We start from the raw sequence: 26,526 nt of genomic DNA, 5'->3' as shown, positions 1-26,526 counted from the left end.
TAATTTTTCTCAGAAGGGACTGGTCCACTCTTGTCATGTCTTATCCTGATAAATATTACATGACATGAAATGTTTACGTTTTGCATATGCGGCAGGCCTGACGCAAGAAACATTTCTGAAATATCTGAGGCAACCCGAAGAACACTTCGTGAATTTTATCTGTAGACGGTTGCCTTATAAGAAGGAAAACGTGTTTATCCCCGCTTGCCGTGTTTCCAGGTGGCGCAGTTTACTCGGAGGCATACATAATTCTCGCCGGGCGTAAGAAGCGACTCGACGAGCGAGGGGAACTCGCCAAATGTCATAGGCTGATTGTCCCGAAACTTTGCTCAGTGAAGGAGAGGACAAAATAAGCGAACATGTGTTTCGGCTTATCTGCAGACACTCGACCGTTTCCGAGAAAACGACGGTCAAAGTTATCAACGCGCTGTTGCTCTAGTGTAGATACCTTCTGCAGCCGAGAACGCAATTGAAGCGGTGGCTCAGTGCAGTCTGGCTTTAGCTGTCGCAGCGGTCGCACGCTCCTCAAGTTTGCTCCGTGAACGTTCAGTGTTTACGCCAGTGTTTTCGAGTTTAGTGCTCGTTTATTGTTGTTTTGCACGTGAATTAAGCGTTATCAATTGAGCATTTTGTCTTCGTCGTGTCATCTTTCTACGTAGTGCTGTTGGGATTTCGGCGTTGTCCGAGATTTCTTCGCTGCAGAACACCATGGCAAACTCCGTGAGAAAAAACACCGTGATTTTCACCTTCGACAAGTACACCCGTCGAGTACAGCCCTCTGCACTTGAAATACACGACTGGATTACCGAGGTAATTGGCCTTCATTCTGAATCTGTTCATACCATGCAGCTAGACTCTGATGAATACTGCATTTATGTAAAGTTCAACGATTCCGCGAGTGTAGACCGCTTTCTGGCAAAATTTGGTTATGAAATGGAATTTATACACCGTGATGGTACTAAAAGTACTGTAAAACTCCGGAATTCCGAGTCTGTAGTTAGGAATGTTAGGGTTTTGAATATTCCCATAGAAGTAGACAACTCGAAAATTAAAGATGTCCTTTCAAAATATGGGGTTGTCAGGCAAATAGTCAACGAAAGGTGCGCTTCGCATTTCAAGCTGCAGTGCTTTAACGGCATTCGCTCCGTGGAGATGGAAGTGAAGGCAAACATTCCCTCCCACATCTTTGTTGACGGGCACAAGGCGCATGTTATGTACTCAGGGCAAACCCCTACATGTCATGTATGTAACGAGTCTGGTCACCTCCGTCAGGACTGCCCTCGCCGTGTTTTTGTGCTAACAAATAACCTTACGCAACGCCGGAAATTAACACTCAACGATTTGTTGCCAGCCAGTAATACAACAGAGCCGGCGGCTGTCGTGGATCCTGTTACTACCTCTGAAAATGTTGCACTTAATGTTAATGACTTTCCGTCATTAAAACCTGCTTTAACTGCTGAAATTCCGTCCCGTGACAGCGAGATTCCCACTAAAAAGCGTCCTTTAGAGGACACTGAAAAAAATGTTGATGAGGACTCTTCCTGTGAAACACCCGTTGCCAGGAGGCCGAAGCCCAGTCCTGAAGATCTGTTGGAAGTGGAAAAAGGAGATGAAATGCAGGAAAATGTGGCTCCCACTTCCGCACAAGGAATTATACCGCCACGAACAAATAGTGACGCAGCTGGTAGTGACCTTTCACGGAAATGTGACCCTGAGTCTGAGGTCACGACTGAAATAACCGCATCAAGTGCACAGCCCATACAGTGCGAACAGTACGAGGAAGTACCAAGTAAACAACCTGCTGACTCCGAAGCGCAACGCCGCGCCGAAGGAGGAAATAAACAAGAATCACCGCCTCGCCAGCAAGACTGCACAACAGACACCACGCCGGAACCAAATATTGACGACTCGCATGCCACGTCCGTTGCCCCATTCAGCCACCGCCGGCGGCAGCGACCGACACCGGGTCTTGCTGTCACGCGTCATCAAGCGAAAGCCACACCAGAGAAAAAAGACATCAAGAAAAAGAATATTAAATATGAAGTCATCAGGGCCAACACTGACGAGGAGAAAGAGAATGGCCACAGTGACTTATAGCAATGCATTGTCGGGATTTCTTCTCAAGCTCTTTGTTTAAAAGCAGTGCAAATTTTCTAGGAATTTAGTACATGTAATGGGCACACAGCTTGTAAAGATCGTGCCTTGTAGGGAAGCACGTTGCTGCTATAATCATACCGATCGTCATCCCAAATAGCTTCTTATGGAATGTCTGTGATGCAAGCTTATAGCATTACTACTATTAACATTAATAAAATACAGTCACCCTTGAAATTGGCAGCACTAAAAGAATTCTTGTATCAGTCCGGGACAGATATCGCGTTGCTACAAGAAGTTGCGATAACGGAATTTCGGATCCCAGGCTTTTTTGAAATTGTAAATGTTTCTACGGAAGCCAATATCGGTACAGCCATTCTTATAAGGGAAGGCATTCCGGTGACTGAAATCGAACGACTAGAATCAGGAAGAGCCATAGGCATAAAAATATTCGATGTAACAGTGCTTAACCTTTACGCCCCATCAGGAAATTCCCACAAACTGGATCGTGCGAAGTTTTTTCAAGATGAACTGATTTATTTATTGAGGAAAAATCCGTGTTCTCTTATACTAGGTGGAGATTTTAACTGTGTTTTAAACCAGAAAGATCAACAACCCAACTTCAACTACTCGCCACAGTTCAAAAAGTTAGTAAGTGATCTACACCTTAAAGATGTGTGGGAACTTCAGCACCCGACGTCAGTCGGGTTCACGTATATAACCAGCCACTCCTGCAGCAGACTAGATAGAATTTACGTGTCACCAAATTTGCAAAATTACTTATTAAGTGTTGAAACTATTCCCGTGTATTTTAGCGATCACAGTACACTTTTAACCTGCTTTAATTTAAGTGTACAGCCAACCCGTCGATTCAGAGGCCAATGGAATTTAAATATCTCTGTTTTAACTGACGAAGAACTAGAACAGGAAATAAGAGTAGCGTGGACTGTGTGCCTCCGCACAGTAGACAAGCACCCAACAGTCATTGACTGGTGGACTAGGAGGGCTAAACCAAGGCTGCGGAAAGTTGTAATGCAGTATAGTGCAGCGAGGCACAGGGAGTTGAGGAATACAATGGAGTTTTACTATAAAGTTTTAAGAGACTTATATCAACAGTCCCATGATGACGTAATTCGTCTGAATGATATAAAAAAAATAAAAGCCAAGTTATTAAGCATTAAACGGCAACAGATGGAGGGACTCAAAATTAAATCGAAAGCCACATCAGTCGTAGCAGATGAAACAGCTTCTCTGTATCACTTGGTGCGGCATGCTAAAAACAGACGTCAAACTTTAATTGATGAAGTCCGGACGCATACCGGTACGAGGCTCACATGCCAGAAACAAATATTGGACGAAGTCCACAGGTAGTATGAAACCTTATATGCCCCTACCACAGTGGAAGATGCAGCTCTCGAGGACTTTCTCACTATTTTAGGTCCACAATTGTCTGGAACAGACAACGCTGGCATCCTGTCACCTATTACTAAAGATGAAGTGCATGAGGCAGTGCGTAACTCACCTCTCAAAAAATCTCCGGGACTTGATGGCCTCCCTGTGGAGTTTTATGCCCGCTACTGGTCTATAATTGGGGACAAGATCACTTCCATGGCAAATGAGGTCCTGAACGGAAAACCGGTCCCCGCAGATTTTAAGGAAAGTAAAATAGTACTGATTCCTAAGAGTAAAGGCAAAACCAACTTAAACAATTTTCGGCCTCTTTCGCTACTAAATTCTGATTACAAAATAATTTCGCGTATTATCAACAAAAGACTCTCTGCCTTTTCCAACAAAATGTTGAGTCATCATCAATCTTGTTCTCCGACCAGAACGATATTCGAAAGTCTATCTGCATACAGAGACGTCATTGCAATTACCTCAGTGACAAGTATAAAATGTGCGTTAATCTTTATAGATTTCAACAAAGCTTTTGACCGCGTTAGTCATAGGTACCTCTTTGCGACGCTGTCAAAAATGGCTTTCCACCCCCAGATTGTGAACATGCTAAGGAATATTGCAACAGGTATAAATGCGAAAATAGCAATCAATGGCCAAACATCTAAACCCATACAGATAAGGCGAGGGGTTCCACAGGGCAGTCCCTTATCTATGTTCTTATTTTCTGTATCTTTAGAGCCCTTCCTCCGCACTGTCCACGCAAGATTAACAGGCATAACATTGAATGGTGAGAAAACTGTCATACGAGCTTATGCTGATGACGTGGGCGTTGTAATAAGAAATAAGGAGGAGACAGTTACACTGGAAAGAGAAATCCAAAGGTATTGTCTAGCGTCGGGAGCGACAGCAAATGAAAACAAAAGTCAAATATTGAATCTACGGGGCCTAGATCACCTTCGACTGGCATGGGCAAAACAAGACAACAAACATAAAACATTGGGAATAACCTTAATGGCATGTCCGATGAGGATGGCTGCTTTTAACTGGACGGAAACTAGGAGGAAAGTTCATGGTGCTGTAATGGAGAACATCCATCGAACTATGGACCTGGTGCAAAAAGTCAGATTCATCAACTCCTGCGTTTTGTCTAAAGCGTATTTCACTGCGCAGGTATTTCCAATACCTAAACTAGTAGCGAAAGGGATCATGTCCACTGTTACCAATTATTTATGGAGAGGAGACATATTCAGGGTTGGTGCGACTACCGTTATACTGGATGTCAGAAACGGGGGCCTCGGTTTGGTGGATATTCGCAATAAAGCGACTGCTCTGTTTCTCAAACGGACTTTCCATATACTCAGAGAATTTCCACAATGTATAAAAGCAAAGCTCTTTGAGGCTGTGACACCCCATAGCCTGCAAGCACCGATTGATGTGCGAAGAATTAATGCCCGTCTGCAGTATGTGAGGAACTTTTTCCTCGAAGCAAGTTATCTTAGTGACGAAATCAGAAGCAACACACGTATCACAGCGCGCGACATCATACTTGAAAGGAAGTTAAATGAGGGTAGAAACAAAATTGAAACGAAATTCCCAAATTGTGACTGGAAAGCTGTATGGCGGAACATCAACTATGCCGGGCTATCTACAGACGCTATTTCCGCATGGTACAAAACAGTTAATAATGTCATCAGCACTAACGAGAGACTATATGGGATCGGTTTAAACCAGACACACCTTTGTGGAAAATGCAATCTGGTGGATACACTCAGCCACAGATTCACCTGTGGTGGCAATGTGCATAACTGGAATTGGATCAGGCAACAAATCGCTTTTCTCACCAGATCATCTACGGAATATATCACGCCATCGCTCCTCCTGAGACCAGACATGACATACTTTCCGAAATTAAAAACCAACGCCATTAGCTGGTTACTGGGAAAATATGTTAGTTATGTCATCCACACACTTGGGTCGGACAACGAGATAGAATTCCGCGTTTACATGAAGTGTGAATATGCAAAAATCAGCACGTGTCCCAACCACAAGAAGCACTACGGCAACATGCTGAAGATTATTTTTGAAAGAATGGGTGTTGGTTAAATATGTGGAACCACTACAACACCTTGAACGAGAACGAACAGAAGAAAATTAAAAGTCACTTGGTTTCTTATTATCATTTACTATTACCTTGCTTCCGGATTTTTTTTTTTTTTGTCAGTGTTCAGTTTTTCTACTTAGAGAAGAGATTTCTTTGTCTTTCTTACATCGGAGAATGGAAATATTGTGTTAAGATTTTTGCACACTTAGTGCTATGACCCAACAGGGAACATGAAAAAGGGGTGGGAGGGGTTTGGGCCTCGACGCACTGACAGTGCCGTGAACAGACCCCACTGCTAGTGCGGCGTGTACCACGCCCTGACCATCCTAAAAATACAAAAAAAAAAAAAGTGGCTACCGTCGTTCCTTCTCAACATTGATTCCCGTGTTCGAGACCATATTGGGTTTTTTAATTATTTTATTTTCCTGCCTCTCTATCAGAATTATCTACGAAAGTTTTTTTTCTAATTTATGTTGAAATAATGTTGTCATTATTCGCCAATTAACTTTACGTGTAATTAATGAATTAAAAAGTAATAAACGAATGAGACAAGCTGATCTAAAATCATCTGGGCTGCCTCATGTATCGTTATAACCAAATATTTTATAAATGTTAATCTACATTTAGATCCGATAACGGCACCTTTAGTGTGTTGAAACCGGTTATCCAGTAAACAATATTTAAGCGATCTTGGCTTCTGAATTATTTCTACAACAGAGTGATCGCCCCACTACGGACAATGTGTTCCCTTTTTAACTTATTTTTTACACAGTAAATTAACTGACGAATAACGACAACAGTGTTTCAACATAAATTGGAATAAACATTCGTAGATAATTCAGAGAGTGAGGGGAAAAAAAAGGAAAAACCGGGTCTCGACTCGCAGCGCAAAGTTTCGAAATCGCTATGGTAGCCGCAAAGCCACCGCTCCAGTTGAATGCTTACCCGCTAAGAGGTATCTACACTATAGTAACAGCGCATTGAAAACTTTGACCGTCGTTTTCTCAGAAGCGGTAGAGTGTAAGCAGATAAGCCGAGACACGTGTTCGCTTATTTTGTCCCCGCTTTCACTGAGCGAAGTTTCAGCAAGATCAGGGTATTTCCTCGGGAACTTACACAGGAAGAAACCATAGTAATAATGTAATTCAAGGCTCGCAAGAAAAGATTTAAGTGGTCCTTTTTCCCGCACACTGTTAATGAGTGGGACGGTAGAGAAATAACCCGAACCTTCTGCCAGGCACGTAAGTCCGGATTGCCAAGAAATCCTGTTGATGTAGTCATGTAGATGTAACAACGAAATTATGTTTTCATTACGACATGTGACTTTCATTTGATTTAAACATCGAAGTTGTTTGCTGTTTATTTACTTTTTGTTCAATAGTTTCAGCCATATACAAACACCTAGGCACGTTAAATTGATATTGAAGTAAAGTGTCATGCGTGGACCAATAACAATAAATTCCCACCTACTTGTTATAGTACTACAGTATCTGCCAGCGTCTTCAGAAGTGGATATCGCATACGACGTTCCTAGGGTGTTTATAAATAGATATTGCAGACGACTTCGAAAAATGTTTGAATGTAGCTTCGTAAAAGTTCCGTGATCAAACGATCTGAGTTGCTGGCGAATACAGTTTATCCTCACTAGACAGTATATATTATCATTACATATAAGGTGAGTAGGGTTTCGCCGCGTTGCGGTGGCCGAGCGGTTCCAGGCGCTTCAGTGACGATCCGCACGGCTGCTTCAGTCGCAGGTTGGAATCCTACCTCGGGCATAGATGTCTGTGATGCTCTTAGGCTAGCTAGGTTTAAGTAGTTCTAGGTCTAGGGGCTGATGACCTAAGCAGTTAGGTCGCATAGTTCTTGAAGCTATTTTTTGACCTTTCGTGTAAATTGTCTTTACATAAACCGTCGTATCTTTAGATTGCGTTGACATAGAAGCTCACTTTTTTTCACCACCAAGGGACCAGTTACCGCAAGAAGTGCGCTACATTTCCGCTTATTATGTCCACCCGTTCTGGAGGTAAACGGGTTTTAAGGGTTGGGTAGACCGATAGACGGTCAAGAAAGTGAGACTAGAAGGGTTCCGTTTTTACCGGTTTAGGTGACGAAATCTTAACAACGAAAACACTGAAGATGAGGGCCGCATAAATAACACCCGCTACTCTTTATTCGAAATGTTCTAGTTGCTGTCGATACATCAGCATATTAATCGTAGCAACGTTTTCGATCCAAATCACGTTTACAGGAATGCAAATAGAATGTATTTGCCTATACACGTGGAAATTCACATCCCAGTATTAATGCCACCGCGTTTTAGAACTACGAACATTCTAATTGCTAGCTAGCTTAAGAAACACTTCTGCTAATGAACGTTTTCTGGCTGTGGCGAGTCTAGTGGAGAATTCGAAACAATGCAGAATACGTTTGGCAGCTGTGTAGCCGTTTATTTCCTGGGGTGGTGCAGAATTATCCTACAAAATTTACTCTCTAATAACAGTAATTTGTTATTTCGATAAACATCCCGAATGATTGTCACATAAGTGGTGACATAAAGGAAGAAAATTCATGTTTTTGAGTCCAGAAAGCTCTATGCAACAGAAACTGCAGATTTTCATTGCGAAATTGCCGGCTTGTTCATGTCTGGGTTAATAATAGAGGGCTGTTTGCCTAGATTGTCTGCTAGCATAGTGAAAGAAAGGTCTGATTTGTTTTCGGTTCTAATCTCTATGGCGGCAGGTAGAATATCAGTAAAGCAATTTTAAGAAATTCTCGCGCCCCCAATACGTTTTATCGCTACCTTTATTCTGTACTGGCGCTCTGTGGATGTCAATATGACACTCTTGTAGAATTTCATACATGTTACTGCCTACTTTTTCCGCTTCTGTCAATAATGGAATTGACTTAAGCGTGGCACTGAATGATGTTTAGGTGAATTTCGTTATGAATCTTCACGCATTGCTAAATTCGCACACTTTCATGGTAGGTCAGCAATGGTAATCCAGTATGACTGGTCTGAACGTTTACACAGACCGTTTCGCGGCCGAATGCGGATAATATTTTGCTACTTCGTAACGATCTGGGGTTCTTTGTCTTACTGAAACAGTTAAGTCATCTCGATAAGTTGAAATTCATTTTCATTTGTCCAGTTCATACAAATTAGCGTTTCTTCTTTCAGTTCTGTCTTACATTTACGTGTTGTATTTAACACACTAATCAGCATTAATATAGTCTTACAAATTATGGAAAACAGTATAAAAAAGTTCAGATAGTTTGTCAATTTCACGCCTGTGCATATTATGTTGGTAGCACTTCGTCGCCTTGCCTGTTATGCTGTGTAGCAGACTTTAAAACCGTGCGGATCAGCATAACGAAAAGGCGAGGGGTCTCGCTCGTTTTGTCCACGACTGTACAATCGGGAAAGATGATTTTCATGTGGCGTTCATTAGCGTGAAAAGCTTAGAAGGTGTTGCAGTTTGTGAACAACATAAAAACTCGATTAAATAAGAACAAAAGCAAAAGACCCTCTACCAGCCATACAGTCGACGCAAGCGAAGCAGCGGTCGCTGAGTTAGTGCTGCGTAATACCAGCGACCTGCCCCAATTATGCACGAGTAGCACTGACGAGGGAAAGCCGATGTTGGTCGGTCTCTGGTACAGTAGAAACTTGACAGCATGGTGGAAAGATAAAAATAAAGGGGCATCTATTTCGGCTATTTCAGCATGCAACAGCTTCCAAGAATGTGACGGTCAAAGTTTCGGTGCTCTTCGTCAGGCTACTCGCGTGACACAACTGCAACGGCGTTGGTAGAGCACTTAGTAGGGACAAAGAGTCGAGATTTTGCGTCCCGTGTTCAGATCCAGTCTTGTGCTTTCTTTTTCTTTCGTTTTTGTGGGAATATGTGACGTCCCTATGTTTTTCGTCAAATGTAGTGGAAGCAATGGCAAAGGAAATAAAGATTTGAAATCTTACTAAAAGTACATTTCATCATCACAGTTGACACGGATTAAAACATTCCGTGAAAGTGGTACCAACAGTTTTCAGTTGTCTCCAAGAACTAAGTGACAAATTGGTCCCTAGAGTCCATCAAAAAGTAAAACAGTTAATTGAATGACATCAGAAATTAATGGAACCTCGGAATGTGTACGCAAAAGCTAGACATCTGGAAAGCTCACAAAAGAAACTTATCATCAGTTCCTACACAAAGTTTTTCGACTTTATGTAAAAATGTAGCAGCTTCACTACGTTATTGACTCTTGGGATGGGTAAAACGATCCCTCCTTATTCGGTGGACTGTTTGTCGATTTGCTCGGAATACCGACATGTTCATTGAAAGTAATTCCGTCAAAGTGTATACAGTTACGTAAACCCTGCGAGGTTTACTTTTATTAACGGTTGAAGGACTACATTCTCCGATTATGAAAGTGCTCTGCTCTCATCGCACAGTAAAGGGAAATCACAAGTGGAAGCGAAGCAATTAAAATACACACATTGATCCATAATCAACAGCAGACACCAGCTTTAAAGAAAGTGCTACGTTACGCCTGGTTTGCCACGAAATTATCGCCAGATCCCGAGGTTGTTTTCCTAATGAGATTCACACAAAATAATGTGACTATGGTACATCTGCCTTGGCACGTTGCTCGTGGAATTCCGATTTTTGTTCGCCTGGAATGTTGCTACGAATGCATTGATGCATTGGTTCTGTTAAATCGTAAATGTGAAGTACAAAGAAAAAGTCGAAATACTAGAATTTTTATGTCTTTAAATTTAAATTATTGTTAGTCTTGTATGATTATATGGGAGTTGGGGTGATGCAGTCTATTGTAATAAGATTTAAAATGCCTTTTTGTTTTGTCAATAATTCGACTTTATTTTACGATCTCACGAAAAATATTGATGTGACATGTTTTCGTGACAACAAAATAAAAACAAAACACATAACTCCGTTTGAACGCGGGGCGTGGAAGTTTGAAACTCTCGACGTAGATATTGCGCTACGTACTCACTTGGATATACGATGCGCGAGTGAACTGATGAAGTCGCGTCGAAAGCTGGAGTGTGATTTTCTCGAAAATTATTGAGTGTGTGTCGAAGTACGTGTCCCTTTATTTTCGCTCCTCTTTCAACCTACCAAGTTTCCACTGTGTCAGAGAACCACATACGGCGAGTTCCCCTTGTACCTACAGCCGGACGAGTTGTCCTGCATAGTCGTAATAAATTTTAGACACAAGCCTTCCTCGTAAATAAATCAGTCTGTCTATGAATGAGAACCGTATCAAAATCCCTACAATGGTTCTCGAAATTATCCTTCAGATACAGATTGAATAACGCGGCAGGGGACACTACATGTGTGACATCAAATCAGCAAGTCCTAGAGTCCTAGCCCCTACTTTTTGTAGCCAAGTTACGGTTGTAAATGCGAAGTCAAGATATCCATTCCCAGCGTTCGACCCATCTTGGTTCGTTCCGGCCCTAACTTTCAGTAGCTCCACCGCACGACACTGCTATCAGTTCTTAAAGGGGGCGGTTGTGATTCACACGTCCGCGGCGTTAGAGCAACGAAGCTTGACTCGTTTTCTGTGGAGCAAGGGACGAACACCCATCGAGATCTACAGGGAAATGCAGCCCACATGTGGGGAAAACTGACTCGCTTTGAGAACTGTGAGGTCGGGGTGGTGTTGTGAGTTCGACAAAGGCCATTGCATCACAATGAGCGATCGTGGAGGCCACGTTCGCCGCAGACTGATGACCATAATTCCGCGCGGATGCAATGTTGAAAGCAGATCGGTGCGTGCACATCACGGCCATTTCCCGGGAGCTTGGCATATTGTATGGGAGTGCTTACGACATCGTTCAAGGGCCCTTATGGTCCCTTAAGGTTTCATGTCAGTGGGAGCCTAAGCAGTTGGACGACATGATGGAAGGCAAGCGAATGACGTCTTCACTGAATCATCTGCGATGGTACTCCAAGGAGGGTCAAAGTTTCCTGGACCCCCATATTACTGGCGATAAAACGCGGATACTGCATTTCATACCGGAATTCAAGCAGCAGGGCATGTTGTGGAAACATCCGGGTTCGCCTGTGACAAAAAATTCCTTTCAGCGCCATCTATTGGGTAAGCGATCTTAACGGCCTTTTGACATAGCCGTGGACTGCTCCTGCTGGATTTCACGCCACAAGGTGCAACCGTCAATGTCGACAGTTATTGTTCCACACTGTCACATCCGAGGGCTGCCGTCAGGCGAAGGCCGAGGGATCCTCGATGTGGTGAACGTGATTCTGCTGCACGACAATGCGAGACTACATGTGGCACTCAGAACTGCCAAAAAGCTCCAGCCATTGCGCACCACCCACCATACAATCCAGACCTCGCCCCTACTGATTTCCACGTTTTAGCACCACTGAAGAAGTTTCTGGCAAGAGAGCGATTCACGAGTAACCATGAACCAATACAGCAATCTGAAGGTGGTTCCATAATCGGCCAGACGAATTCTGTTGCAGAGGCACATCAAATTTAGAGCTGCAATGGGAAAATATGTCGGTGTGGAGACTATGTGGAAAAAGAGTGTAAGGTCTGTAGATATAGATGTACACTCCCGGAAATGGAAAAAAGAACACATTGACACCGGTGTGTCAGACCCACCATACTTGCTCCGCACACTGCGAGAGGGCTGTACAAGCAATGATCACACGCACGGCACAGCGGACACACCAGGAACCGCGGTGTTGGCCGTCGAATGGCGCCAGCTGCGCAGCATTTGTGCACCGCCGCCGTCAGTGTCAGCCAGTTTGCCGTGGCATACGGAGCTCCATCGCAGGCTTTAACACTGGTAGCATGCCGCGACAGCGTGGACGTGAACCGTATGTGCAGTTGACGGACTTTGAGCGAGGGCGTATAGTGGGCATCCGGGAGGCCGGGTGGACGTACCGCCGAATTGCTCAACACGTGGGGCGTGAGGTCTCCACAGTACATTGATGTTGTCGCCAGTGGTCGGCGGAAGGTGCACGTGCCCGTCGACCTGGGACCGGACCGCAGCGACGCACGGATGCACGCCAAGACCGTAGGATCCTACGCAGTGCCGTAGGGGACCGCACCGCCACTTCCCAGCAAATTAGGGACACTGTTGCTCCTGGGGTATCGGCGAGGACCATTCGCAACCGTCTCCATGAAGCTGGGCTACGGTCCCGCACACCGTTAGGCCGTCGTCCGCTCACGCCCCAACATCGTGCAGCCCGCCTCCAGTGGTGTCGCGACAGGCGTGAATGGAGAGACGAATGGAGACGTGTCGTCTTCAGCGATGAGAGTCGCTTCTGCCTTGGTGCCAATTATGGTCGTATGCGTGTTTGGCGCCGTGCAGGTGAGCGCCACAATCAGGACTGCATACGACCGAGGCACACAGGGCCAACACCCGGCATCATGGTGTGGGGAGCGATCTCCTACACTGGCCGTACACCACTGGTGATCGTCGAGGGGACACTGAATAGTGCACGGTACATCCAAACCGTCATCGAACCCATCGTTCTACCATTCCTAGACCGGCAAGGGAACTTGCTGTTCCAACAGGACAATGCACGTCCGCATGTATCCCGTGCCACCCAACGTACTCTAGAAGGTGTAAGTCAACTACCCTGGCCAGCAAGATCTCCGGATCTGTCCCCCATTGAGCATGTTTGGGACTGGATGAAGCGTCGTCTCACGCGGTCTGCACGTCCAGCACGAACGCTGGTCCAACTGAGGCGCCAGGTGGAAATGGCATGGCAAGCCGTTCCACAGGACTACATCCAGCATCTCTACGATCGTCTCCATGGGAGAATAGCAGCCTGCATTGCTGCGAAAGGTGGATATACACTGTACTAGTGCCGACATTGTGCATGCTCTGTTGCCTGTGTCTATGTGCCTGTGGTTCTGTCAGTGTGATCATGTGATGTATGTGACCCCAGGAATGTGTCAATAAAGTTTCCCCTTCCTGGGACAATGAATTCACGGTGTTCTTATTTCAATTTCCAGGAGTGTATGTTTGTCATTACCTGTATGTACCTTACTTTGGCTAATAGAAAATAGGGGCAAAGACTTTCTGATTTGCCTTCGTACACGAGTGACCCAGCCCGACTACGCACAAGTAGCATTAGGTATGTACAGTCAGCTTGTGGGGCGTAGCGTATTTTGCTAGCGGGCTACTGCGTGGAGTTATGAACAAATTTCAGAGAACAACGTTGACTAACTGAATATCGTCACTTCCGTATAACTTATGCGATGTAAGTGGCACACGACAGAAAAGTTGACTGGAGGCATGAATGCTACGTGTTCCGTATTGAACTGGCGGTTGGAGTGATATCTCATGGCAATGATGGGAGCACAACGTGATGTTAGAAATATGTTTACAACGAATGCAATAACTGTATGCGAATCATGTGTGTATGTGTTTGTGAATGATTCAATTTGTATCAGAGGCTGGCAGAGGTGACGCAAATAAATAATAATAATAAACCACGCATGACAATACAAGTTTAGCTCGTTTATGGAATGAATTTTCACCCTGAGGTGGAGTGTGCGCTGATATGAAACTTCCTGGTAGGTTAAGACTGTGTGCTGGAGTGAGACTGGAACCTGAGGCCTTTTACCTTCCACGGGCAAGTGCTCTACCAACTAAGACAATTGGTCATGACTCGTACTTGGGTAGCTCAGTTCGTAGAGCGCTTGTGCGCGAAGGGCCAAGATCCCAGGTTCGAGCCTCGTTCAGGCACACAGTTTTAACCTGCCACGAAGTTACATATCGGTGCACACTCCGCTGCAGAGTGAAAATTCATTCTGTAAACATCCTCCAGGCTGTGGCTTAGCAATGTCTCCGCAGTATACTTTCTTCCAAGAGTCCTAGCCCTGCAAGTTACGCAGGAGAACATCTGCGAAGTTTGGAAGGAAGGAGATGAGGAACTGGCGAAATGAAGTTGTTTATTTTGTGTTAACAGTACTTCCCTTGTGAAGCTTAGCACCCACTGTGATGAATTGTTGAAGCTCATTGCTGCAGTTCTTTGGCGAGGACTCTCTCTACCGCATAAACTGCGTCCATATACGGGTTTGATACAAGAAAGGCAGAAAGCTGACAGTAACGATGGCGATTATTGCTGAAACGACTGGTTTTCGGTTATATCGGTTTTTTTCAAGTTCAGTTTAACTGAACTGTGAAAACCATTCAAAATTACTGGTTTAAGAAATAACCGATTTTCGGTTTTTTGTTCCTATTATGTTCTGTAAATAAGGATGGAAATCGAACAAAGATTGAAAAATTTTTTTCTCTCTCAGTTTCAAAACACAAAGAATCAAAATATTGAACTAATAGGCAAACAGAAAAAGACTCAGACCATGTACGGTTCGCCGCTTTTCTCGAACAGTGAAACGTGGTTGACTACTACAAAAAATCCCCAGTGTTCTCCTATTGATTGGAAATTTTTGTAACTCTGCTCAAAAATCGTGTTGTAATAGCGAATTATACCACTACTTGGGCACTGCAAACAGTCAGTGCTATAGAGTGAAAACTGAGGTTGAAGAAGTCTATTTTTCGTGTTAATTTGTCCGTTTTCAATTGTTGAAATCAGATAAAGGCGTTTTGTGTACACAGGCAGTAAATGATTGGGTTTGTGGTTTTATTTTAAACTATGAGTGAACAGTTAAATTCCAAGTTTTCTCGTTACATGATGTCGCAAGTTTGTTGTAGCTTCTCCCATTTTTAATCTTTTAAAGCAAATGGACTTCGTAAAATACCTCAGACGAGGAATGGTTCCATTCTGTAATACAACTGATGTCCGACGATGACAGTGAGAAACTGCCATATAGACCAGGCAGCGCAAGCCTCACACCCTGCATGTACACGCATACCAAGTAACAGGCCACGCAACATAGTAACAGGTACATTATTGACCCAGCAGGGGTATACCGATTCTTATGTTATTCGTTTCTTGCCCGTTTCTGTCGATATTGTTATTAATATAGAACTAATTGTTTTTCCCATTTTCTATTATAACACAATATTTCAAACCAATGCTAATTTTACTAATAAAAACACTCGTTCCCTAAAAAAGGTGTTATTTAAAGACAATCGGTTTCAGCATTGCTGCAATGGCTAATTGATATTTCGATTACTTCTCCCCGGTTATTAGTAAAAAAAAATAAAAGCACCTAATATGACCAAGGCCAAACAAATACCGAAAAATACCAGTATCGGTTTTAGCCAGTCAACGAAGCAAATTTGCTTTTTGGAAAAAATTTTACTCATCGAAAAAAATATAACATCACATATTTAGGATTCGCATGTTTTCTTCGCAATGCAATTATTATCAAATGATAGGAGGAGATTTATTGGTTAAAAGTACTTCATTATTTCAAACCGTAGGTGTCTCATCATAGCCTGATGATGAAGTGGTTATCTTTTCATCATTGCCCATATTTATTATGATATTTCAGAGTTTACTAACTGACTGCCCATTGTCCAAGGAATTTGCTGTGAATTGAGTGTGCGAACTGCGATTGCTAATCTGAGGAAAGCAGCCATTATCAGATTGAAATTGTAGCCATATTTAGAAAGGCGTATTGCCAGATCATTGAGAGGTGATAATAGGTTAAGAGACAGAGTGGAAAACGGGAACTCTTCCGGGATTTGATTACACAACCTTTCGGCTTCCAGCCATACTTTCTACCGCTCACTACACCACCACATGAGATATTACGTATTAAGTCCTGCTTGCTGCATTCACGAGACATTGCTGCTGTCTCTGGTTATGGCCCCTGTTTGGTAGTTGACAATGGTATCGTTTTCACATCTTAATTTCAATTCGTCCTAATTCAGACAGTATGTATGAAATGTATGTAAACTACATACAAAAACCTTCCTCAAGACTCAGCGAATCTGTTAGCAAAAATCGGGTAAAAATCACCACAGAATTTCGTGAGACTAGCCTGCCTATACAGACGGACGCGAGCAAGCGACTTAAAGTCATGGCGTACCTCCTAATATCGCGACGCAGCTCTTTTTCTTCGGCGTAGTGCAGTAACTCAACGTAGCACCGACTCAACAAGTCGTTGGAGGTCCCCAGCAGAAAGAGCCATGTTATCCCTATAGCCGCCTACAATTGCGAAAGTGTTGCCGATTCAGGGTTTTGTGCACGAACTGACCTCTCGATTATGTACCATAAGTGTTCGACGGAGTTCATGTCGGGCTATCTGGTTGGCCAAATCCTTCTTTTGAATTGTCCAGAATATTCTTCAAACCAATCGCAAACAACTGTCAAACGTTGACATGGGGTACAGTCAACCATAAAAATTACATAGCTGTTTGGGAACATGAAGTTCATGAAAGGCTGCTAATGTTTTCCAAGTAGCCGAAAATAACCGAGTAGCCAGTCGATTCCATATAAACACAAACCACACTATAATGGAGCCACCAACAGCTAACACTGTGTCTTGTTGACACCTTGGGTCCACGGATTCGTAGGGTCTGCACCACACTCCAACTCTACCATGAGCTCTTACCAACTGAAATCGGGATTCATCTGAGCAAGCCACAGTTTTCCAGATATCCAGGGTGCAACTGATACGGTCAAGAGCCCAGGAGAGGCACTGTAGGCGATGTCGTGTTGTTAACCAAGGCACTCGCCTCGGTCGTCTGCTGGCATAGCCCATTAACGCCAAATTTCGCCGTATTGTCCTAGCGGGTACGCTCGTCGTGCATCCCACATTGATTTCTGCGATTATTTCACGCAGTGTTGCGTGTCTGTCAGCATTGACAACTGTACGGAAACGCCGCTGCTGTCGGTCGTTCAGCGAAGGCTATCAGCCACAGCGTTGTCTGTGGTGAAAGGTAATGACTGATTTATATATATATATATATATATATATATATATATATATATATATATATACTGTAAAAAACCTATCTTTTGCATGTAAGTGTGGCTGTATCAGTGTAAAACTTTGTTCATAATAACTTATAAGAAAATATTAATTTACGTGGTTCTTATGTTCCGATTCTTAGATCCTTGTCTCAGAGACATTTTTCCCCACAAGTCCGTAAGTCCCGATACTTGCAAACTGGATGTGGCAGCATCTTGCGTGATTAGTAAAACCCCAAATATTAGTAATCCGGAATAATGACAGAGCGATGTTCCATTAACAAATCGCTTCGCCGCAAAATTACCTTAAGGCTGCAATTTGAACACAAATTTTTTGCAATATTGTCACGTCGAAACCAGAGTGAAGTCCAAATCCGAAGGCAGGGTCATCAGCGAAATAGACCACTTAGAAGTGAAGTAATTTCTATTACTGACGTCAACGTGGAGCAACAACAGAAATGAACTCCTGGGCGGAAAGTGTAGCTGTTTATACAGACATCAAATATTGCAGAATGCTGGTGTTGATACAAACAGCGACTACTTCAGAATGCTGGTATTTACATATACATCGAATATTACACAATACACAAACATCACAAACATTACACATTTCAAGAACCTTCCTAAACTTATAAATACTTAATAGCAAATCAATGCTAGTGGCTGGGTTTGGATTTGCGATCTACAGCACTCAATGCTATTAGCTGCGCTGCAGTATTGTTCCACTTGCGTGTTAAATGATTTGATAAAGAGATTCAAGAGGGCAGGTCCTGACAACGTAGCAATAAATAAATCAAAAACTGCATCGAAGCACTCACTAACAAATGGGTAAACGATCAGAATCAGTTAGTAGGCGTCTAAAGGATAGCCACAGTCAATACAGTCACGCAGAAATAGATACATCTCGAAGAAATAAATGCAGAGATAATGTTCGTGTATAACATTGGTGCAGCTAGTGCAGCCGTTATCTTTTTGATTCCAAAACAGTTATAGGTGTTCGGAACAAGAATCGATGCGATATTTGGTATCAGTACAAATATCGGAAATTCTCTCGATACCTCTATAATATCGGAAAAGTCAACTAGTACCGGAGCCGCCGCAACGTATTGATTGCTTATTTATTTCTAAGCTTTTCTTATTAAGAACAAAACGCTGCATGTATGGAAATACGTTATGTTTTCATGATCCAACATTAACTACAACCTGAAAACAAATGTAAGAAGTACATGACAACTTTTCTAAGCGCAAGCAAAACACGGAACTTGGAAACATTTTAAGCTATCATCCTATATTATTAGTATAGCGCACCATTACGACTCTCTCTTTTTAAGACAAAAGCTCTCCATTTCAATACAAGACAAAGTGTAGTGTAGGAATTATGTTACGTCTGTATGAAACAAATGGAGGACTGGTTTCCAGGTGTTTCTACCAAAATACTCTGCTCTGCTGATCCATCTGGTTCTCGATGTTTCAGTTACTTCTGTACAACTATAGGTCCTGGGTTCAATAATAAAAATCATATTACAGTCATTTAAAAATATTCTCATCTCAGACAGGTTTACACTGAGGTGACAAAAATGGCGTAGCGTTGTTCACATAGACAGATGGCCGTAATATCAAGCACACAGGGTATAAAAGGGCAGTCCTTTGACTGAGCTGTCAGTTTTAGTCACGTGATTCATGTGGAAAGGCTCCCGCCGTGATTATGGCCGCACCACAGGAATTAACAGACTCTGAACGCGGAATTGTAGTTGGAGTTAGAATTCCATTTCGGAAATCGTTGGGGAATTTAATATTCCGTAACCCTCAGTGTCAAGAGTGTGCCGAGACTACCAAATTTCAGACTATTGAATATGATTTCTGAAAACTATCTTGAGCACCTACCTCGGCAGACCACACGCGATGGAGATCTCTCAGACCCTGTAGGTACAAACAGGCCGGACCTTGTCTATGGCATTACTATAGAGACGGGGATCATGATGACATCATAACAACTATAGTTACGAAAGTTATGTAATCAGTCAAGAAGGTTAGGAGAGTATTTCTGCTACAAAGAGCAGATAAACAGTCGTTAGCATCTCACTTAGTCAGTGATCTGACATCACGTAGTTCCAGTAAGATGGATGTGAAGTTTCTATGGACAAAGTGTAAGCCGACTGTAAATCGTGGTCTGGAGACATATGAACGTAGTAGGTGGATTAAGGACGGAAAAGACTAACCATTTATAACAACAAACTTCTGAAAATGATGCAGAGGCTGTTGCACTCTGGGTTCAAAATGGAATGCGCAATGGCGACAGTAAAGGTTAGTACAGATTCTGAGAAGCTGTCGAAGTCGATTGATTGTAAGAGGATACAAGATGACTAAGACAAAATTTCTAGCTAATGTGATGGAAGGCAGCTGGCTCTAAATGAGGAAAAATGTGAGTTAATGCGGATGACTAAGACAAAATTTCTAGCTAATGTGATGGAAGGCAGCTGGCTCTAAATGAGGAAAAATGTGAATTAAAGCGGATGAAAGGAAAAATGAACATGCAGTGTTCGGATACAGCATTAGTAGTGTACTGCTTGACCCAATCACATTGTTTAAATATACAGGAGTAAAGTTACAAAGCGTCATGAAATGGAATGATTATGTGTGGAGCGTGATAGGGAAGGTGAATGGTGAACTTCGGTTAATTGGGAGAATTTAGGGAAAGTGTGATTCATTTGTAAAGGAAACCGCATATAGGGCACTAGTGATTCGTATTTTTCAATACTGCTAGAGTGTTTTGGATACGTACCAGGTCAGATTAAAGGAATACATCGAAGCAATTAGGAGGCACGCTGCTAGATTTGTTATCGATAGGTACGAAAAACACCCATGTGTTACGGAGATGCTTCGGTAAATCAAATGGGAATTAATCATAACATGTAAGTTTTCACAACCGGCGTCTTCATTAATTAAAACTTCCGGGCTTAATTGCCGTGGTCCATATATAAATTTCTTCTCCTTCCTGACGTTTCGTTGCCTACTGCGGGCAACATCTTCCGAGGTGAGTCGGCAACTGGCTGCTGGGCGCTTCCCGCTTATATAGAGCGCTTAGATAGCGCCACCACTCACCACGTGCTTTCGACTTAAAACTATCTCTGGCTAGTGCCATGTCTCTCGATTACAGGTAATCGATTGTCACTTCGTTGGTGCAAATTCGACCGCCATATCTTGTCTAGTTTTAATCCTTCTTTTTTATTAAAATTATTTTCGTGCTTGTAGATCTCTATAGCTTCTCTATTCATGCGGGTATAATAATGTAAGATCATAGCTATCACGTTTGTCTCACGAAATTTTATTTCCTGAACACCGTCTTTGATAACGTGTTCCGCTACAGCTAATTTGCCAATTTGTCCCAATCTACAGTTCCTTTTGTGATCCGTTAGGCGGGTATTAGGACGCAGCGACTCCCTCGTTCGCCTGCTGCCTCCCGGCAGCCTGATGCGGACGGCTTTGTTGTCCCACCCAGGTGGCGCACCGCCACGGCATCTGTGCTGCAGCAAACGCAGCCGCTGCCGACCGCCAACACATTTGCGGGCGCCAGCGTAGACGCGCCGGAGGACGGGGACGCACCTCTGGCGCCGCCGCAGAAAAACCCGCCGCCCCCGCCACCCATCGTCGTGCAATGGGACGGCGTCTATCAGCATTTCCAGCAGAAACTTGAGAGGGTGGCAACGTCCACTACTGTCAAGGCTGTCGGTCTTGACCTGTACAAGGTGAGAGTGACGTCCAATGAAGAGTACCGCGCGGAGATGGACACCCCATGGAAGGATGGCCTCCCGCGCTACACGCACCCTTCCGAGCCACTCAAACTTCTGAAGGTGGTTTTCCGCTACCTTCCTCTCACGTTTGGCGCGGACTACCTCCGAGAGGATCTCGAGGACCACGGCTTTAGCATCAGGTGCAGGCCTGATGAAGTCTCCTAGAACTCACCGAGACATGCCGCTCTACCAGGCTATGCTCGTTGACAACCTGGAAAACCGGAAGTTTTTCCAGGTGCAGCGTGTCGGCGTTGTCGAGGTCGCTGTGGAATCGCTTGGGCCAAAGGCAACAGGCCCCAGTGCTTCTCGTGCCAGAGGCTGGACCAAGTCTCCCGCTACTGCTCCGTGCTGCCTCGGTGCGTAAAGTGCGCGGGACGGCACGAGAGCAAATCCTGTGGACTCTCCCGAGAAGAAAAATCGACGTGCTGCAACTGCGGCGGACCGCACGTTACAGTTACAGAGACTGTTCGGCCTTCAAACGGGGCCGAAACCAGCACCGGGGCGTGGCTGCTCGTTCTCGTAAAGTGCACCCGTCCAGCAGCTTTGCTGGCACCACCGTGGGGGGACCGTCTGTCTCCTCCACCCAGCGACCGGAGCAGGCCGCTGGCGACCGGCGGCAGCCGACTGCGCCGTCCACGGCTCCGCCTGGGCCTGTGGCAACCGCGGCAACCACGACTGACGCGCGGGATGCCGCCACTCGCAGGCGTCGCCGGAGCGCGGGGCGGGCCACCCCTGCCGCTGCGCAACGGACTGCCGCCGACACTCCACCGCGGCAGCAGCCGGCAACTCGTGCTGCGCCGCCACTGGAACTGGATGCCGATGTTCCACGGCAGTCGCCTTCTACGGAGCGGTCGCAACGAGCCGCCCCCGCAGCGGAGACCGCCCCAGCGGTCTCCGCCGCCCCCTCGGCTCCCGACGCAGCTGAGGTCCGATCGTTTTTGCAGTCGTTGAGCCAGCTGCTCGAGCAGCTCCCGATGCTCGTCACCGCGGTCATGACGGCCCTCCGGACCGACGTTGCTGCTTCTCCCGGCCACGGATAACCGCCACATCCACGACCTCACCGTTTGCGCCTTCAACGCGAACAGCTCGGTCCCCCAGCAAGGGGAATTCAGGGCGTTCTTGAGCGACGAAGCGTTTGACATTTGCCTCGTCTGCGAGACATTCCGGAATCCTACAGTCTGACCCACCGTGGTGGGACGGCCATCAACGTCGAGGTGTCCCTCAAACATGACGAAGTCCAGCTGCCGCCCCTTACCATGGTGGAGGCCACTGGGGTGGCTGTCACCACTGCGGCGGGGGTTATCACCTTCGTTGCGGCCTATACGTCGCCGAGGGGACTGCTCCAGGAGGCTGACTTCGACGCCCTGCTGGCGTTGCGCGGGAAGATCTTCATTGGGACCGACTTGAACGCCAAGCACACGCAATGGAACTGCCGCATCACCAACGCCAGCGGCCACCGCTTCCTTTGCGCCACACAACGGCATGACGCGATAGTACTGGGGCCCTACGACCTCACCGTCTTCTCCCATCGCGGCCAACCTGACGTGCTCGACGTCGCCATACTGAAAGGTGTCGGGCACATCACGTCTGCCACTGTTAGATGCGCCATGGCGTCCGAGCACCTTCCGGTGGTCTTCGACATGGACGTCATCGGTGCCTCTATGCCGACCGACCGCCGCAACTTCCGCGGCATACATGGGGCCAGATGTCGAGATCTTGGATCGTCTCGCATCGTTGGCTTTCTTCACCCGCCACACTCTCGGCGCAGCAGAGGCGGCCATTTTCAGGTGGCCGGGACGGCCGTGGGAAATGTCGCGCCATCTCCCGCCGCTCATCTTGGAGGCAGTCACACACAAAAACCTCCTCTTTCGGGAGTGCCAGCTGACGCGGCTGCCCGAGACGAAGCGCAACCTCAAAAGATTCAGCCCACCAATGGCGTGTTCGATGCCGACCACGTCCGCCCAGTGCAGGACCGCCTCCCGGTTTTCCTCACTGCGTGTGAGGAGGACGACACGATAGAGGAAATCAAGGTGGCAGAAGTCGATCTGCAGCTCCGTCGCCTCAACCCCAAGAAGGCGGGTGGCACGGATGGTGTCACCAACTGCCTACATCTACATCTACATCTACATACATACTCCGCAATCCACCATACGGTGCGTGGCGTAGGGTACCGCGTACCACAACTAGCATCTTCTCTCCCTGCTCCACTCCCAAACAGAACGAGGGAAAAATGACTGCCTATATGCCTCTGTACGAGCCCTAATCTCTCTTATCCTATTTTTGTGGTCTTTCCGCGAAATGTAAGTTGGCGGCAGTAAAATTGTACTGCAGTCAGCCTCAAATGCTGGTTCTCTAAATTTCCTGAGCAGCGATTCACGAAAAGAACGCCTCCTTTCCTTTAGAGACTCGCACCCGAGTTCCTGAAGCATTTCCGTAAAACTCGCGTAATGATCAAACCTACCAGTAACAAGTCTAGCAGCCCGCCTCTGAATTGCTTCTATGTTCTCCCTCAATCCGACCTGATAGGGATCCCAAACGCTGGAGCAGTACTCAATAATAGGTCGACTAGTGTTTTATAAGCGATCTCCTTTACAGATGAACCACATCCTCCCAAAATTCTACCAACGAGCCGAAGGCGACTATCCGCCTTCCCCACAACTGCCATTAGATGCTTGTCCCACTTCATATCGCTCCGCAATGTTACGCCCAAATATTTAATCGACGTGACTGTGTCAAACGCTACACTACTAATAGAGTATTCAAACATTACGGGATTCTTTTTCCTATTCATCTGCATTAATTTACATTTATCTATATTTAGAGTTAGCTGCCATTCTTTACACCAATCACAAATCCTGTCCAAGTCATCTTGTATCCTCCTACAGTCACTCAACGACGACACCTTCCCGTACACCGCAGCATCATCAGCAAACAGCCGCACATTGCTATCCACCCTATCCAAAAGATCATTTATGTAGATAGAAAACAACACTTCCCTGGGGCACTCCAGATGATACCCTCACCTCCGATGAACATTCACCATCGAGGACAACGTTCTGGGTTCTATTACTTAAGAAGTCTTCGAGCCACTCACGTACTTGGGAACCAATCCCATATGCTCGTACCTTAGTTTGGAGTCTGCAGTGGTGCATAGAGTCAAACGCTTTCCGGAAGTCAAGGAATGTGGCATCTGTCTGATACCCTTCATCCATGGTTCGCAAGTTATCATGTGAAAAAAGGGCGAGTTGCGTTTCCCAGGAGCGATGCTTTCTAAAGCCGTGCTGATGCATGGACAGCAACTTCTCTATCTCAAGGAAATTCATTATATTCGAACTGAGAATATGTTCGAGAATCGTGCAACAAACCGATGTTAACGATATTGGTCTGTAATTTTGAGGATCCGTCCTTCTACCCTTCTTATATACAGGCGTCACCTGCGCTTTTTTACAGTCGCTCGGGACTTTGCGTAGGGCACGAGATTCGCGATAAATGCAAGCTAAGTAAGTAGCCAATGCAGTAGAGTACTCTGTGTAAAACCGAATTGGAATACCATCAGGACCTGGCGATTTACTTATTTTCAACCCATTCAGCTGCTTCACAACCCCAGGGATGTCTATCACTATGTCCTCCATACGGGAATCTGTACGAGACTCAAACGGCAGAATGTTTGTACGATCCTCCTGCGTGAAAGATTTCTCGAACGCTAAATTTAAAATTTCAGCTTTCGTTTTGCTGTCTTCCGTTGCAGGCCAGACTGATCAGTGAGTGACTAGATGGAAGCTTTCGACTCGCTTACCGATTTTACGTAAGACTAGAATTTCCTTGGGTTTTCAGCAAGAAATTTTGCTAAGGTATGACGGTGGTAGTGGTTGAATGCTTCGCGCATCGCTCTTTTTACAGCAGCACGAATCTCTACTAACTTTTGCCTGTCCTCATTCTCCCGATCTTTCTTGTACCGCGAGTGCAACTGTCTTTGCTTCCTGAGCATTCTCCGAATTGCGCTGTTAAACCACGGTGGGTCTTTTCCGCCCGTAATCGACTTTTTCGGCACATAGTTGTCCAATGCGTGATTTACAATGTGTTTAAAATTTGCCCATAATTCTTCCACGTCCATTGTACAGCAAGTAAATGAAGCCGATTCATTTACTAAGTGGGATGCTATCAACTGTTTATCTGCTCTTTCTAGTAAGAATACTCTCTTAGCCGTCGATGTGGTCTGGTCTGTTCGTGTCTACCAGATCTAAAATATTTCCATTACGCGTTGGCTTTCGATTTAGCTGTTCAAGAAAGTTTTCGGATAATGTGTTCAAAAGTAATTCACACGACGGCTTGTCTGTACCACCTGTAATGAATCCATAGAAATCCCAGTCTATACTGGGTAGGTTGAAGTCGTCTCCGACTAATATAGCATGATCCGGGTACTTCCATTATACAGAGTGTAGACTACCTTTGAATGACTCTAGAACTGTCACGGTGGAACCTGGTGGCCGGTAATAACACCCAACAATTAACTTTATTTCTCCTAGCCCTGTTAAACATGTGCAGAGGTAACTTCACAATCACACTCTACTTCGACCTCAGTAGACACAATATTTTTGTCAACTGCAATGAAGACACCACCTCCCACTGTGTCTAATCTGTCTTTGCGATACACGTTCCAACCCTCACTAAATATTTCAGAACTTCCTATCTCAGGGTTCAGCCAGGTCTCAGTCCCGAGAATAGTTTGCCCGCCACACGCTTCCTGGAGGGCAGTAAATTCAGAAACTTTATTCCGCACACTCTGAAAATTTACTGCTAATATCTAGATAGCTGAAGTGTCTTTACACTGAGCGCGTCCTGATTTCCCTGCCTGCACGTCGACTGGTGAGTGTTCATCAGGACATCTCGCACTACTGCCTAACCTAAAAAAAAAACCATGTGCACTGCTACTCGAGTAGCCGATTCCTATGTGTAGTACACCTCTGACCTATCTAGGGGCGTCCTACAATTCCCCACCCAATAGCGCAAGTCTAGAAATCTGCTGCCACGACCGTCACAGAGTCGACGAATCCTCTGGTTGAGACCCTCCACTCGGCTCCAAACTAAAGGACCCAGACCCACGCTGGTAACGATGCTGCAAATAGAGAGCTCTGCTTGTGCTTGCATCCGGCGTGCGAGGCCAGCGGTCTTCACCAAATCCGCCAGACACCTGTAAAAACTGAGGATCGCCTTATAACCCAAGCGACAGGCATCATTGGTGCCGACGTGA

At 45.2% G+C, this 26,526-nt stretch overlaps 1 protein-coding gene across 1 annotated transcript in view; it reads left to right on the top strand.

The window, feature by feature from the left end:
- Positions 1-509: 509 nt before the first annotated feature.
- Positions 510-26,526, top strand: part of LOC126253233 (uncharacterized) — a 52,646-nt gene continuing 26,629 nt past the window's right edge. Inside the window, exon 1 of the mRNA XM_049954423.1 lies at positions 510-810. The gene's annotated coding sequence lies outside the window, so the exon portion shown is untranslated. The remainder of the gene's footprint in view (positions 811-26,526) is intronic.

This window comes from Schistocerca nitens, chromosome 4, assembly GCF_023898315.1.
Source record: "Schistocerca nitens isolate TAMUIC-IGC-003100 chromosome 4, iqSchNite1.1, whole genome shotgun sequence".
Classification (NCBI taxonomy): Eukaryota; Metazoa; Arthropoda; class Insecta; order Orthoptera; family Acrididae; genus Schistocerca; species Schistocerca nitens.
This window is presented reverse-complemented; position numbering and strand designations above follow the sequence as displayed.